The following is a 16,740-nucleotide window of genomic DNA, read 5'->3' as shown; positions in this document are numbered from 1 at the left end:
CATGGCGGGGTGGGTGGTGGTGTTGCTGGGAATGGTGTGATCTGATTCCTGGGACAAAGGTTTCTGCTAATGAAACTGTCGTAATGAGTGGAATATAGTGCTTCATTTTCAACCCTTTGCTGCTGTGCCCATCTCTCACACTCTCTCTCTCTGTCTCTTTCATTTATTCATCTGGTATATACATATAGATTGCATTTGGATTACTGTTACAGTGCTATTTGGGTTGTTATTTGGATTCGTTCCGACATTTTTTTGTTTTGTTATTTTTTGTGTAAATATTTGTGTGCTTGTTTGACATTTTACTGCATTGTTAGGAGCTGGTAACATACGCATTTCACTGCACCCGCTATGACATCTGCTAAACTGTGTATGTCACCAATAGGATTTGATCTCTTTTTTTCTTTCTTCTTTACCAGTCTGTGCCCTACTTTCTCCTGAACTCTGTGGCAAGGTGTCCTGAATGTCACAGACAGAAGTTCTGTTGTCTTAAAGCGACATCACAAACCAAAGTCAACATCCCTGGTCATCTATTCTGTTGCTCCGGCTATATACCACAATAGAAAAAGAGTGGAAAAGAGCACCATATAATTTCCAGATTTGCGGTGATAATCTTTAATATCATTTTGGGGATGAGCCAACACACATTTGAGTGAGAATCCAATTTACATTTGAGGGAGAATCCAACTCACCTTTGAGGGAGAATCCAACTCACCTTTGAGGGAGAATCCAACTCACCTTTGAGGGAGAATCCAACTCACCTTTGTTCATGTGTTTTTTCTATGCACTTATTTGATTGTCACAAAGCTAATTCCTTTCCTTTGGTAGAGAAGACTCTGAAGGTGGAAATAGAAGCACATGTTGAATGCATCTCCTTCCTCTGATAGATTCTGCGAATAGACAAAATCAACAAGAGAACTCACTAGCAGCACTTTACGATGTGCGTTTCAACTTCTAGCACTCTGGCTCATCAAAACAAAAATAAACTCACTGAAATGAACAATGCACAGCGCAAGCAATTTTGAACAAATGAACTGTTATATATTCACTGGCATTGTGACAGATTGAATGTATTTGATGCATTTTCTTTGCTAAACAGAACATTTATTATCAGCACGTTGTCTTAGATAAATGAGTTTGAGTAGGAGGAAAAACAACATAAAAAGGGCTTTTGTTTTTCTATAAGTAGTCATTGGACCTAATGTATTATAACAGATAGTGGGCAGCAGATAATAGTTTGACAGTAGTCTTCAACACTGCCAAGAATTCTGTGTCCTAAATTGAACCTTTGCTGAGGATTTTGAGTAGAACGGAGACGTGAAGCCGGGGGGAATCGGGGTCTGGATCCTAAAAGCCCACTGAGGCTCTCTGTTTTTCTGGCTGCGATGTGACAGTCAGGAACAGGTGCAGGAGCTTTCAAATGTATTATTGGGGAAATTCCCTTGTCTTTGTGATCATGGCTTTTTCACTGAGGGACAGATATTCTCCCAAGGTTTATGTTGAGTTGATTGGGGCTCATGAGAAAAAGTGGAAAGTATTATCACACATAGCAATCATCACTGATATGTGATTAACCTCCAGCATCTGCAACATCGATGACACGTTCTGTTTCTGTAATTTCCTCCCCCTCTTTCCCCCTCGTCCCGTCACAACATTCAGGAGACACCGTGCCCAGGATACGGATGCAGAATTACTGTCAATACGTTGGCTCCCACAGCTCATTCTGACATTGGTTGCGGCATAATTATGTCCTTCTGTATCTGTCATCCAACCCTGGCATAAAGTATCGACATCCACATGGCTCCGTATGAGAACAGCGTCCATTTTAGGTCAGCATCACATAGAAGTTGTGTTGAACTCATACAAACATCTCTCATCCAGAGTTGGCTTCACTGGACTTTGTGTAAAAATCAGACAAACATGGTGTCAACAGTTGAATCATTGGGTCTATAGCTGGCTACGTCAGTCATAGTGAGTAACTTGCTAACAATAATCATATCTAAATATTATAACCAAACACACTATGCTTTGAATTAGGTCATCCTCTGATTGGTTGAAGGTGATCCAATTGCTGACAAATCAATATTAAATAATGCACTTCATTAGAGATGTATGCTCAAGCAGTTTGAATGAATAGGAAAGCCAGACTGATACGTGAAGTGGAACAGGAATAGTAAACAACGATCAGGCAAATCTTTACAAGGCCCCTGAAGCCTTTAAACCTCATCTCTAAAGTCAACAGAAAATAATATTTCCCTTCATGTTCAGCTCAGCAAGTCACAGGAACAGAAAACTGTTAGGTGGCAAGACAGTCAGTCTGAACCTGTAATTCAAACATAATTCACCGTTTGACTAATGTTCTCAGTTGTTCTCTCACTGCTGTCCCATAACACTTTCCATCTAATTTCACCTCACGGAGACGGCAAAAAACGAAAGGGAGGAGATTTGTACTTAGCTCTTGAGGGAATCTGTGATTTTTTTACCAACTGCCTTCATTGTGTTTACATTGCCAGCTTTCAAGAAACTGACAAGATTGGAAAGTTGGAAAGGAAGTGACAAGAAACACAAAACACAATATGAAGCTCAGTCTGCCACAATCTGTTCCATTGTCGGTTGCAAACATTTAGGCTACTCCCCTGGACATGCGCCATTAATTACAAAACTGAACCATTTTCTCCAGTCTGTCAGTCATTTGATTTAGTTTCCCCACAGACAAATATAAATGAGTTGAAGTAATTATGCTAAATGGTTGTATCAGAGGACTACTGTCAACAGAGCAACACTGAAAGCTCCTCTGTCTCTTGTTGCTCTGGCTGGCTAGCAGATAATAATACATGTTGATATTTCAGTGTCTCCAGTGTCTGTCATTCTGTTCGGACCTGTGTGCTGTGCAGCTTGTTGGGGAAACTTGGCGGCTTTAATTATGTCTACATGACAGATGTTACAGAATTGCAGAGCTCCTTGTCACAGAAACTTCAGCAGGAGGGACTAGGGTGTCAAAGAGAGGTGGCAGACTTGTGAAAAAATCTGCCAGATGTTATGTCATGGAAATAAAATAAATAAATAACTTGATTTTCAGAAGCCAATTTACCAGCATCTGAAGTGCAGCCTTTGCTTGCAGCAAATTCTTTAATTACATATTTATACATAGACTTAATTCAACAAAATGATTAAATGAGAAATAGGCTGGGTAATAACAACACACCATTGCATTAAAAACTAGGGGTTTTAAAGGTCATGGCAAGAATGTTCCCTGTCTATAAATGTACGATCATTTACTCTACAAAAAACGGAAGCAAAACCCCAGGATGCTTCAGAGCTGAGTGTGACGGTGAAGGGCAGTGTGTAGTTAATATAAAAACAAAATGAGGTATGATATAAAGAATATCATATTTTCCACCACTTTTCTCACAAAATTACATTTTTTGCTAAAACAGAACATTAGAGTGCATTCTGAAAGTATTCAGACTACTTTACTTATTTCACATTTTGATGTGTTTGATGCGTTCCATGTTGATACGATACCCTTATCCTAGAATGTCATTTAAAAAAATGTTCTTATCACTCTACACACAATACCCCATAATGACAAAGCTAAAACAGGTTTTTAGAATTTGTTGCAAATTTATTTAAAAAAATAAACATTCCCTTCAATACTTTTTTTTAACACATTAAATCTGATGTTTCTATGTCAAACTGTTTTGTTATATTTCAGTCTTCTGTGATGTGCATATAAAGTGTAATGCAAACTATAAATGTAATACATTTCAACTCTATATCTGAGTACAGGTGTCTTCTTCTTTTTAAGCCCATTACCATGTGTGTGAGGTGTATACAGTCATGGCCAAAAGTTTTGAGAATGACACATATATTAATTTTCACAAAGTCTGCAGCCTCAGTGTCCTTAGGTATTTTTTTGTCAGATGTTACTATGGAATACTGAAGTAAAATTAGAAGCATTTCATAGGTGTCAAAGGCTTTTATTGACAATTACATGAAGTTGATGCAAATAGTCAATATTTGCAGTGTTGACCCTTCTTTTTCAAGACCTCTGCAATCCGCCCTGGCATGCTGTCAATGAACTTCTGGGCCACATCCTGACTGATGGCAGCCCATTCTTGCATAATCAATGCTTGGAGTTTGTCAGAATTTGTGGGGTTTTGTTTTTCCACCCTCCTCTTGAGGATTGATCGCAAGTTCTCAATGCGATTGAGGTCTGGGGAGTTTCCTGGCCATGGACCCAAAATATTGATGTTTTGTTCTCCGAGCCACTAAGTTATCACTTTTGTCTTACATTTACATTTACATTTAAGTCATTTAGCAGACGCTCTTATCCAGAGCGACTTACAAATTGGTGCATTCACCTTATGACATCGAGTGGAACAGCCACTTTACAATAGTGCATCTAAATCTTTTAAGGGGGGTGAGAAGGATTACTTTATCCTATCCTAGGTATTCCTTAAAGAGGTGGGGTTTCAGGTGTCTCCGGAAGGTGGTGATTGACTCCGCTGTCCTGGCGTCGTGAGGGAGTTTGTTCCACCATTGGGGGGCCAGAGCAGCAAACAGTTTCGACTGGGCTGAGCGGGAACTGTACTTCCTCAGTGGTAGGGAGGCGAGCAGGCCAGAGGTGGATGAACGCAGTGCCCTTGTTTGGGTGTAGGGCCTGATCAGAGCCTGGAGGTACTGAGGTGCCATTCCCCTCACAGCTCCGTAGGCAAGCACCATGGTCTTGTAGCGGATGCGAGCTTCAACTGGAAGCCAGTGGAGAGAGCGGAGGAGCGGGGTGACGTGAGAGAACTTGGGAAGGTTGAACACCAGACGGGCTGCGGCGTTCTGGATGAGTTGTAGGGGTTTAATGGCACAGGCAGGGAGCCCAGCCAACAGCGAGTTGCAGTAATCCAGACGGGAGATGACAAGTGCCTGGATTAGGACCTGCGCCGCTTCCTGTGTGAGGCAGGGTCGTACTCTGCGGATGTTGTAGAGCATGTCTTACGGCAAGGTGCATCATGCTGGAAAATGAATTGTTTCGTCACCAAACTGTTCCTGGATGGTTGGGAGAAGTTGCTCTCGGAGGATGTGTTGGTAACATTCTTTATTCATGGCTGTGTTCTAAGGCAAAATTGTGAGTGAGCCCACTCCCTTGGCTGAGAAGCAACCCCACACATGAATGGTCTCAGGATGCTTTACTGTTGGCATGACACAGGACTGATGGTAGCGCTCACCTTGTCTTCTCCGGACAAGCTCTTTTTCCGGATGCCCCAAACAATCAGAAAGGGAATTCATCAGAGAAAATGACTTTACCCCAGTCCTCAGCAGTCCAATCCCTGTACCTTTTGCACAATATCGGTCTGTCCCTGATGTTTTTCCTGGAGAGAAGTGGGTTCTTTGCTGCCCTTCTTGACACCAGGCCATACTCCAAAATTCTTCGCCTCACTGTGCATGCAGATGCACTCACACCTGCCTGCTGCCATTCCTGAGCAAGCTCTGTACTGGTGGTGCCCCGATCCCGCAGCTGAATCAACTTTAGGAGACGCTACTGGCGCTTGCTGGACTTTTTTGGGCGCCCTGAAGCCTTCTTCACAACAATTGAACCGCTCTCCTTGAAGTTCTTGATGATCCGAGAAATGGTTGATTTAGGTGCAATCTTACTGGCAGCAATATCCTTGCCTGTGAAGCCCTTTTTGTGCAAAGCAATGATGACGGCACGTGTTTCCTTGCAGGAAACCATGGTTGACAGAGGAAGAACAACGATTCCAATCACCACCCTCCTTTTGAAGCTTCCAGTCTGTTATTCGAACTCAATCAGCATGACAGAGTGATCTCCACCCTTGTCCTCGTCAACACTCACACCTGTGTTAACGAGAGAATCACTGACATGATGTCAGCTGGTTCTTTTGTGGCAGGGCTGAAATTCAGTGGAAATGTTTTTCGTGGATTCAGTTAATTTGCATGGCAAAGAGGGACTTTGTAATGAATTGCAATTCATCTGATCACTCTTCATAACATTCTGGAATATATGAAAATTGCCATCATACAAACTGAGGCAGCAGACTTTGAAAATTAATATTTGTGTCATCCTCAAAACTTTTGGCCACGACTGTACTTTTGTTTCAAAGTAGATTAGTTTACGACTACCAAGAAACACTCCGTTTGACCCGGATTTAGCCCATTGCAGTAGATTGTATTAGGCTATACGTTATTGCTGTATTTGTCTTATGCCATGTAGAAATAAAATACCATGTGTCATTACAATTGGTCAATAGGCCAACCAATATGAATGTGTGTTGCAGAAAAGGTTAAGTAGGGTTAGCCTGCTAATATTAGTCTCACTACTCATGTGTATGCTGTCCACCAATAATTAGGATTTCAATCCAAAGTTGGATATTTGCGCATGCATACAGCGTCAGACTTATTTTAAAGTTTAATTAGCTACTAATTGTTTACCTCAAATGTCAGCTTCAATATTTGCCATAGTTAATATGCATACATGAAATGTCATTATTATTATGGGGAGGTGTGTTTGCCTGACGACTGATCCTGAATTGAATTCCGCTGCTCTATCGATCGCCCTAAACATTGCCTGAAACTGCCATCCTAGAAATGTTTTTTTTACTGACGTCAAAATGAGGGGCATTGTCCAAAACAATTTAATCAGCGATTGGATAATCTCAAATCAGTCGGATTATCAAAGCTAATGAAAAAGCCAAAGCCAAACCTAGGGCTGTGGCGGTCATGAAATTTTGACAGACGGTTATTGTCATGCAAAATATTGCCGGTCTCACAGTAATTAACTGTTAATTAACAAAACACATTTAGCATCTCCAGGCCTCCACACATACAAGCCTCTGATGCGCTCTTTAAGAACATGTACACTTTAAAAAGTCGAATAAATCAATTGAATATACACCATCACAATAAATCCATTATTTATTTTAGGCGGGTCTAAAGAAACATGATATGAAGAAAATGTATTTCAGAAGAACAGAATATGGGTTGGCCTACTGTATGTTCGGTCTATGCTCCCTGCCATAGGCTGCAGGTTTGTTCATTTAGCTGACAATATTTGCTTTTAACTTCCTGCCATTATTTTATATTATGTGATTTTATAGTAAGAATAGTATTGAATATAGTAGAAAGGTTATTTTTCCCATTCTGGAGCGAGAGTGCGCATATGAAGTGGCTATGTTGAGCATAAATCATGATCATTTGAAACAGGTCCTATATGCTAGATTTAGAGTTATTTGGCAACTTGAGTTGTGAATGATACAACCCATATAATTCCTTAGAAAAAGATAGATGGGCTGCGTGATGTGACTATAGGCTGTTGATCATTTGAGAAAGTCGGGGGAAAAGCTTGTGCTCTATTCCTTGCCTCAGGCTGCACACGTTGTTCTCTCATCAAGTGATCATATTTTCACCCATCAGACTATTCAAATCAAATTGTATTTGTCACATGCACCAAATATGACCTTACATTCTCTATTTAATTTAGAATGGCACATTATCAAATGGGCAAGATAATATATATATATATATATATATATATATATATAAATATATTTTTAAATGGCATTCGTATGCAATTGAATAGCGTGACAGGTGATATTCCGCCCAAACTCTGTATGCCATGGGCTCTCTAACCCTTTTCCTGCAGCTACCCAGTGCTTAATTTTTGAAACCAAGTTAAATCTTTTGGGGAATTTGGATAGTAACATGCTTTCACAACGATATTTCACAACATATTTCATGAAACTGTTGACAGGCCCTCTCTCTGTGCACTTGAGAAAGGAATGAAGGAGAGAGGGGAGGAGATGGAAACATATGGTGGTGAGATATTCTGTAGCTAAAGGTTATGTGTCAGCCTATTAATTATGAAAATATACAAAATGCCCTATTACTAGGCTATTCAAAATAAAAAAAGTACAAATTCACTATAATTGTAGGCTAAAATCTGAATTTGTTTAATTTAGGCTAGACTAATTATGTACCAAAGATATCTTAAATCTGTATTTTTTCTTCTTTTTTTCTGCCATGTAATATGTGGTAGGCTATGTATTGTATAACGCACAACCATTATTTTAATTCCGTTTTCTTTTTTGTGCTTGGGCTCATATAGCCCTATGTATAAGCTCTAATATGCATATGGGTGTTTTGCATTAATCATCACCTTAGAAAGCGCTATCCATTTCACTGTGTTAGGCTTTGAAACAACATCCACAACGACCATGTTTTACGCTGTTTCGACCTGTTGAATTTCTTTCTTCAAATTGATCTATTACAGTGAGGTGACTTTTAAAAGCAAGATACTGCTTTGATGAGAAGTGTTTGATGTGATTTTCAATTGCATTTGCATTGATGGCAGAGTGGCTAGAGGGACAGTAGATCCTTGAGTAGATCCCAGGCCATTAGCTACTAACACATGTCCAGAGTGCCTACGAGGAGATTACCGTGACTCAATGGTCAAGTAGAATTTTACTGCGGTCATGACTCATGACTGCTTTACAATGACAGATTTTCCTATTTGAATGTGAGAAAAATGTTATGCTGCCTTCACGTGCTCATGGGAAATGGGAAACTGGGAAGTGGGATGCCATAAGTCCGACATGATTGTGTTCAATTGCTTTTGAAGTCGGAAACAATTTTTCAACCTGTACGATTTTAGTTTGATATATAGCCAACAATGCTCATGATAAAGTTAGCTATATTGCTTTGCATTGACAATATGGCGAAACTAGCTACATTTTTCATATTGATTGTAATTGTCAAAAACTGATTTGTCATCTTTTGGTTGAAAAGGTCAATGGTGAAAGGTCGCAACTCTGGTAACAATATTTACTCAGAGCTTCCCATTTGTAGTTCTGACTTGGAGGGTCATTCAAGGGAAATTTCCCACTAGGAACTAGGAGCTGCCCATAACTCTGATAGCAAGTGAACACAGCATGTAACTCTGTCGGGACACAACAATCATGTCATGCATAACCTGTACAGGAACTGCACAGCTCGATAAGTTGCTTGAACGCCCCCCCCCCCCTTTCTAGCGTTGACTCTACTGACAGCTACTTTATTGAGGAAAATTGTACTTTCTATGCCTGTGATATGTGGTTGTTCCACGTAGCTATCTTATGATGAATACACTTACTGTAAGTCGCTCAGGATAAGAGCGTCTGCTAAATGACTAAAATGTTAAAAATAATGGGTCAAATGAAGGGTTGGCTAGTTTAAATGAGGAGTCGGCTAGCTGGCTAGCTAGAAAGGTCCATTTTAATGCAATGTGGATCCTGAATGACAAACAATTTAGTTTATGCATTTATTGAGAGGAATGGATCACAGACCACTGCCTTAGCTATAGCCAACCAACCATAGCAGCAGATGGGAACTTGCTTGGCTATCACCAGAATTCTAATCACCTGTTCACACACCTACATGTCATCATCCCACACTATTTAGTTCAGTTCCTTGCACTCTATCACTGTGAGGTATTGTTTGTTTTTGAGACATGTTTTTTGAGTGCTGTTTCCCCCCCCCCCATCCTTCTCGCCTCCTGTGTATGATAGTTTTTGCCTGCCTCACTCACATTTAACATTTTACATTTAAGTCATTTAGCAGACGCTCTTATCCAGAGCGACTTACAAATTGGTGCATTCACCGTATGACATCCAGTAGAATAGTCACTTTACAATAGTGCATCTAAATCTTAAAGGGGGGTGAGAAGGATTACTTATCCTATCCTAGGTATTCCTAGGTACTCACAACGCCTTTTGCCTGTTACCTGCCTGTACTGTTGCCATTTTTGGACCTACCATGTATGACTTTCTGCCTGCCCCTGTACCCAGCTACCTGCCTCCTCCTATGGTCCCTTGCATTAAACATCTGCTACGCTCTGCACTTGAAACCAGCTCCCTCGTCTCCCTCGTGTTCATTACAGAACCCAGGAGCATTGACTTCACTCATGAATAAATGTGCCGCTCATGTGTCCCTTTGAGTGTGTGCAATGCTACCGTTGTTTTCACCTCTATCTCTTATTCACATATCTTGTGTCTACCTTTTGTACATTTGTAAGGAATATTTTTAATCCAAAGAGCATGTTAATAGAAAAGAATGATGTAAAAAAATGTAATCGGTAGGGCTGGTTGGCTTTGGACAAAATGGTGGGTGTTGTATGAAGGCGTTAACTCTTCTCTCCGTTATTCATGGTTATGTGAACTTATTGAAGGGTTACTATACCAGACTGATGTTACATGGTTGTGAATTCAAAGTCTCCGGTATACCTGGGGAGATTCCATTTACAGCATAATGAACGGGTGAAATATACAATGTGTTCAATCTCTTTCAAAAGGTCTCGCTGTGCTGTCTACCAAGACCTAAATGATTAATGTGTATCAGTAGAGGGATGAGGAGGAGGAGGAGACATACAGCTTTCTATCTTTATCCTCTATTGACCTGCGGTTATGGCGAGAGATGTGAGCGGCAAGCTGAATGTTTTCCATATAGGCTACATACTTGCTGATATTCAGGATTTTATCATATTGTAAAATCACCTTAAATGTATTTAGATTTTTAATTGATCCACTATTAAATTATTTTAATCCAGCCACTGTGTCAGATTTCAAAAAGGCTTTACAGCGAAAGCAGACCATGCGATTATCTAAGGACAGCGCCCTGCATACAAACACATGAAAATAATTTTTCAACCAGGAAGGTGCGACACAAAAGTCAGAAATAACGATATAATAAATGCCTTACCTTTGAAGACATTTTCCTTTTTTTTTCTTTTTGCAATCCCAAGTGTCTCAGTGAATGGTCGTTTTGTTCGATAAATTCCTTCTTTATATCCCCAAAATGTCCATTTATTTGTCGCTTTTTATTCAGAAATACTACAAAGTATCTAATAAGTTACCTGTAAACTTGGTCCAAACATTTCAAACAACGTTCCTAATCCAACCTCAGGTATCCTAAAATGTAAATAATCGATAAAATTTAAGAGGTGTTTCCAATACTGAAGAAAAATAACAGGGAGCGCACTCCTGTTCACGCGCACAAGAATAGTAGAGACCTTCAGAGTGACACATGGAATGAATAGCACTACTTCTTAATTTCTCAAAAGAAAAACATTGACCAATTTCTAAAGATAGTTGACATCTAGTGGAAGCCATAGGAACACTAACCAGGTTCCTAATTAATAAGGGTATCCCATAGAAAATCATTGGGAAATCCCATGACCTCAATTTCCCTGGATGGTTTGTCCTCTGGGTTTCGGCTGCCAAATCAGGTCTGTTATACTCACCGACATTATTATATATGCATATCCTAGCTTCTGGGCCTGAGTAACAGGCAGTTTACTTTGGGAACGCTTTTCATCCGGACGTCAAAATACTGCCCCCTATCCTTTTAAATGACATTCTCATAGCATTGTCCTCTAAAACTTTTCATTGTACTCTGTTTTTATTTCTTTGCTCAACACCACTTTATGAAAAGACTTGGGGCATTGATAACATTGCTGTCTAATTTCAGTTGTCTGTTCGGTCTTGGACTCATTCATCATGGAGACAGGCTACTGACGGAGCTAGTCTACCACAAAGCCTTCTACAGCACAGATATCGATCTGGTCATAGCCTCAATGCAGGTCTAGATGAGTAACCGCCTCAGTATTCTGTGCGTCTTCAGTGTCGCAGGTCTTTGTTCCACACGGAGCAGATGTGTAAACCAATCAATCAAATGTATTCAAAGTCCTTTGCAACAATAAGCCGGCCTAGACCACAAGGAGCAAGTAGAAGTGTCAACATTGGAACGTTAGAATGGAGTGTAAACTTGTCAATATTGGAACGTTAGAATGGAGCGTTTGTGTCAATATCATCACTTTAGAATGGAACACTTGTGTCCATATTGGAACGTTGGGATGGAGCGTTTGTTTCAATATTGGAATGTTAGAATGGAGCTTAAATGTCAATATTGGAACATTAGAATGGAGCGTAAACGTGTCAATATTGGAATGTTAGAATGGATCTTAAATGTCAATATTGGAACGTTAGAATGGAGCTTAAATGCGTCAATATTGGAATGTTAGAATGGAGCGTAAATGCGTCAATATTGGAATGTTAGAATGGAGCGTAAATGCGTCAATATTGGAATGTTAGAATGGAGCGTAAATGCGTCAATATTGGAACGTTAGAATGGAGCGTAAATGTCAATATTGGAACGTTAGAATGGATCGTAAACATGTCAATATTGGAACGTTAGAATGGATCGTAAACATGTCAATATTGGAACGTTAGAATGGATCGTAAACATGTCAATATTGGAACTTTAGAATGGAGCTTAAATGTAAATATTGGAACATTAGAATGGAGCGTAAATGCGTCAATATTGGAACGTTAGAATGGATTGTAAATGTCAATATTGGAACGTTAGAATGGAGCTTAAATGTCAATATTGGAATGCTAGAATGGAGCTTAAATGTCAATATTGGAATGTTAGAATGGAGCTTAAATGTCAATATTGGAACGTTAGAATGGAGCTTAAATGTCAATATTGGAATGCTAGAATGGAGCTTAAATGTCAATATTGGAATGTTAGAATGGAGCTTAAATGTCAATATTGGAACGTTAGAATGGAGCTTAAATGTCAATATTGGAATGCTAGAATGGAGCTTAAATGTCAATATTGGAATGTTAGAATGGAGCTTAAATGTCAATATTGGAATGTTAGAATGGAGCTTAAATGTCAATATTGGAACGTTAGAATGGAGCTTAAATGTCAATATTGGAACGTTAGAATGGAGCGTAAATGCGTCAATATTGGAACGTTAGAATGGAGCGTAAATGAGTCAATAATGGAATGTTAGAATGGAGCTTAAATGTCAATATTGGAACGTTAGAATGGATTGTAAATGTCAATATTGGAACGTTAGAATAGAACTTAAATGTCAATATTGGAATGCTAGAATGGAGCTTAAATGTCAATATTGGAATGTTAGAATGGAGCTTAAATGTCAATATTGGAATGTTAGAATGGATTGTAAATGTCAATATTGGAACGTTAGAATGGAACTTAAATGTCAATATTGGAATGCTAGAATGGAGCTTAAATGTCAATATTGGAATGTTAGAATGGAGCTTAAATGTCAATATTGGAACGTTAGAATGGAGCTTAAATGTCAATATTGGAATGTTAGAATGGAGCTTAAATGTCAATATTGGAACGTTAGAATGGAGCGTAAATGCGTCAATATTGGAACGTTGGAATGAAGAGCTTGTGTCGTTATTCAGGATGTGTACAGAAGATAATAACTCAGAGGGCCTGTCACTGGGCCTTCTAGGAATTCAGCTCTTGTTCGATATCCTAGGCAAAGTGATAAGTAAAACAAATGTAGGTTGATCTACCCCTCACCCCCACCTCAAGATCCAATCAAATAAACAAGCACTGAATCACCTCCAGTTTATAACCAGTTTAAACTATTTGTAGCTTCATCCTTGACATTCATGCCGTTTGAAAATCAATGTAGCTGTAGCTTACTGAATTTGGCAGCTCCACAATCTATCTCCAATTTTTAACTAATCTACGGAACATTTCCAATGAGTGTCTTGTTGCCACAGCATTTTAGGAGCAAAACAGAGTTACACCTATTAATTTGAATGGTGCACATTCACATTTCATATTTGGATGTGAGCTACATTGAGCTTTCCGCATTGAGTCAATCCTCTGAAACAGGAAGCCCCTAATTCCGGTAATTAATTCAAATGTGAGGAATAATAAGGGACGCTGTGGACGTCTTGTTTCACCAACAGAAACAAGAGGGTGCAGAGTTGATTTCCAATTAGGGGCCATTTAACAGCTATTCTAATAAGCTCTCAGACAGACAATGAGGACAATTGGGGCGATGTCTGACAGATACTTCCTGGGAAACATTTTCATTGGGCACTATTCCTTCACATGAATTGTTCAGGAAGCCTTATCGCAGACTGTGTCATCACTAAATGTCATCAGCCATGTCTCGAAATGGAGAAACCGCTTTTTAAACTATTTTTATGTTGTTGTTTTTTTAACTGCACCTGCACCTGCACATTGATGTTTGTACTGGTCTGAAAATTTGATTTGATTTGAGATTAGAGGTAGAACATAACCCATGTTCGCTTGATTAAGGACCTAAGAGAATTGTTGTTCTCTAAAGCAATTATTCTGAAGACAAGTAATGATTCGCAATATACAATTGTACAATAAACCCATATCAAATCTCACAGGCACAGTATATTGCAATTAGTGTAAGATTTTGTATTTGTAGCGGCAGGTAGCCTAGTGGATAAGAGTGTTAGGCCAGCAACTGAAAGGTTGCTGGTTCAAATCCCCAAACGAATTATCTGTTGAAGTGCCCTTGAGCAGGGGACTTAAAGGAAAACTCCACCCAAAAACTATCTTTTGGTGTTTGTTTTTGCCAAATTCTCTAAAATGACTTTCGAGGCTGCTTATGGTAGAGACAAGTTAACAGCTCTGATGCCTTTTGCACACTCCCTCAGAACTTGAGACATCTGTGGCATTGTGTTGTGTGACAACTGCACATTTTAGTGGCCTTTTATTGTCACCAGCACAAGGTGCACCTGTGTAATGATCATGCTTTTTAATCAGAGTCTTGATATGTCACACCTGTCAGGTGGATGGATTATCTTGGCAAAGGAGAAATGTTCACTTACAGTGATGTAAACAAATTTCTGCATAACATTTTGGAGAAATTAGCTTTTTGTGTGTATGGAACATTTCTGAGATCTTCTATTTCAGCTCAGGAAACATGGGACCAATACATTACATGTTGTGTTTATATGTTTGCTCAGTAGTCAATTAGGATATAGGACACATGGAAAGCAATAATGCAGAGATCTTTTTGGTTGCACAATATCAGCAATTTGGTGAATTTCAAATAAGTAGCCATCTAGTTAAACATATCTCACTAAATTACATTCAGAGTGCGTTCTGTAAACACCCACAGTAATTACTTGAACCACTAGTTGGCTCTCCGTTTGTTTGGCCCCTTGCCCAATAAATATTGCTGACAGAATCAACAGCATAAACTGATATGAGTTTTATAGATTCATTTCCTCAACAGCACACAAAGGACAGAATCACTGTCCTAAAAATAGCCTGTGCTTTGTATGTCTCTGAATACACGAAAGCCCTCCAATATTTTTGCCTAAACCCACCTTCTGAAAAGTGTGTTTATCATATGAATTAGTCAAAAGTATCCTGTGTAATGAGTTATACAATGACCTAATCATCAATTCACCCACATACACTATTGTATTGGGCTTATATTGTCGTTAACTAGTATTTGAATGTAATACACTTGTAATACACTTGTGTGCTTTTCATTATTTTAATATCGTTGTGTGTCGTTGTGCTTTTATTAAGCTTTACGTATTGGCCTCGTAAAAGCTCTGACGTAGGCCTTGAGGATAAGTTAAGCTTAATAAAAATCAGTGATCCTAGCAAGAGCAGTGATCCTAGCAAGAGCAGTGGTCTTAGCAAGAGCAGTGATCCTAGCAAGAGCAGTGATCCTAGCAAGAGCAGTGATACTAGCAAGAGCAGTGATCCTAGCAAGAGCAGTGATCCTAGCAAGAGCAGTGATACTAGCAAGAGCAGTGATACTAGCAAGAGCAGTGATACTTGCAAGAGCAGTGATACTAGCAAGAGCAGTGACCTTAGCAAGAGCAGTGACCTTAGCAAGAGCAGTGGTCTTAGCAAGAGCAGTGATACTAGCAAGAGCAGTGATACTAGCAAGAGCAGTGATACTAGTAAGAGCAGTGATACTAGCAAGAGCAGTGTGTGGGTTTCTTCTTTTTCTCATCTTATTCAACTGTTACCATGCACCTGCAACAAAGATAGCTCAGATGTGCGATTGCCTTTTGAATTTTGAATGTCCTTGTATGTGCCACGACATCACAAAGTACCCCCAGGAAGAATAAGTACAAGTCTCATGGGTTTTACCACCTCCTTTAGTACTTCTCCATGGCAAGGGAATTGTTTTGTTCTTATTACCACAATGAAATCCACTTGGATTAATACATGGTTTAGTATTAGTGAACAAGAACAGGGCTCAATATAGCCAGCTGCTATTTGCACTTCTTAAAAGTGCAACGGTGCCTTGTTTTTAATGAGCATAATTCATCTCAACAAGGGCACAACACAAAGAAGGACAGTCATTAAGCTAGCCCTTTATGCTTCCGACTATAATGAATTGAATCCAAACAAATCCCACATTTTCACTGAAGTGGCCGTTACACAGCTATTATTTGTAGAGTGATTAAAACGGGGAAGAAACAGGTACAGCTCTCACTCTCGAAGTCCAAAACTCCTCTACTTTGAAGAGAAAATAATCGATGACTTTTCAGTTATCTTGGCCTTCATCAGAATACATTGATAAGAGTGCATCAAAAATCTCTCCACGATTTCATCACAACAGTTTCCGATTCAATATCTCCCAGACCATGCGTCTCCTGAAGTAGGGCATGTGTTTTTGTGTGAATTCTCTCTTGAAAAAAACATTGTCTGTGATTGTGTGATGCAAACCAGTAAAGCCACCATGGTAGGCTATATGGTGTACGAATATATTATCCTGAATGATTGATTAGATATCCATCCCCAAGTCTGTCTAGCTAAGATTAAGATGTGGAGTACCGCAGTTTTGCGGGGCCCCCCGCTAGGTCTGAGCTCTCCAAAGCTGTTGTCTAAATAAAGGGGCTACTCAGTGATGATTAA

Source organism: Oncorhynchus keta, chromosome 28 (genome assembly GCF_023373465.1).
Source record: "Oncorhynchus keta strain PuntledgeMale-10-30-2019 chromosome 28, Oket_V2, whole genome shotgun sequence".
Taxonomy (NCBI): Eukaryota; Metazoa; Chordata; class Actinopteri; order Salmoniformes; family Salmonidae; genus Oncorhynchus; species Oncorhynchus keta.
Note: the sequence above shows the minus strand (reverse complement) of the source record.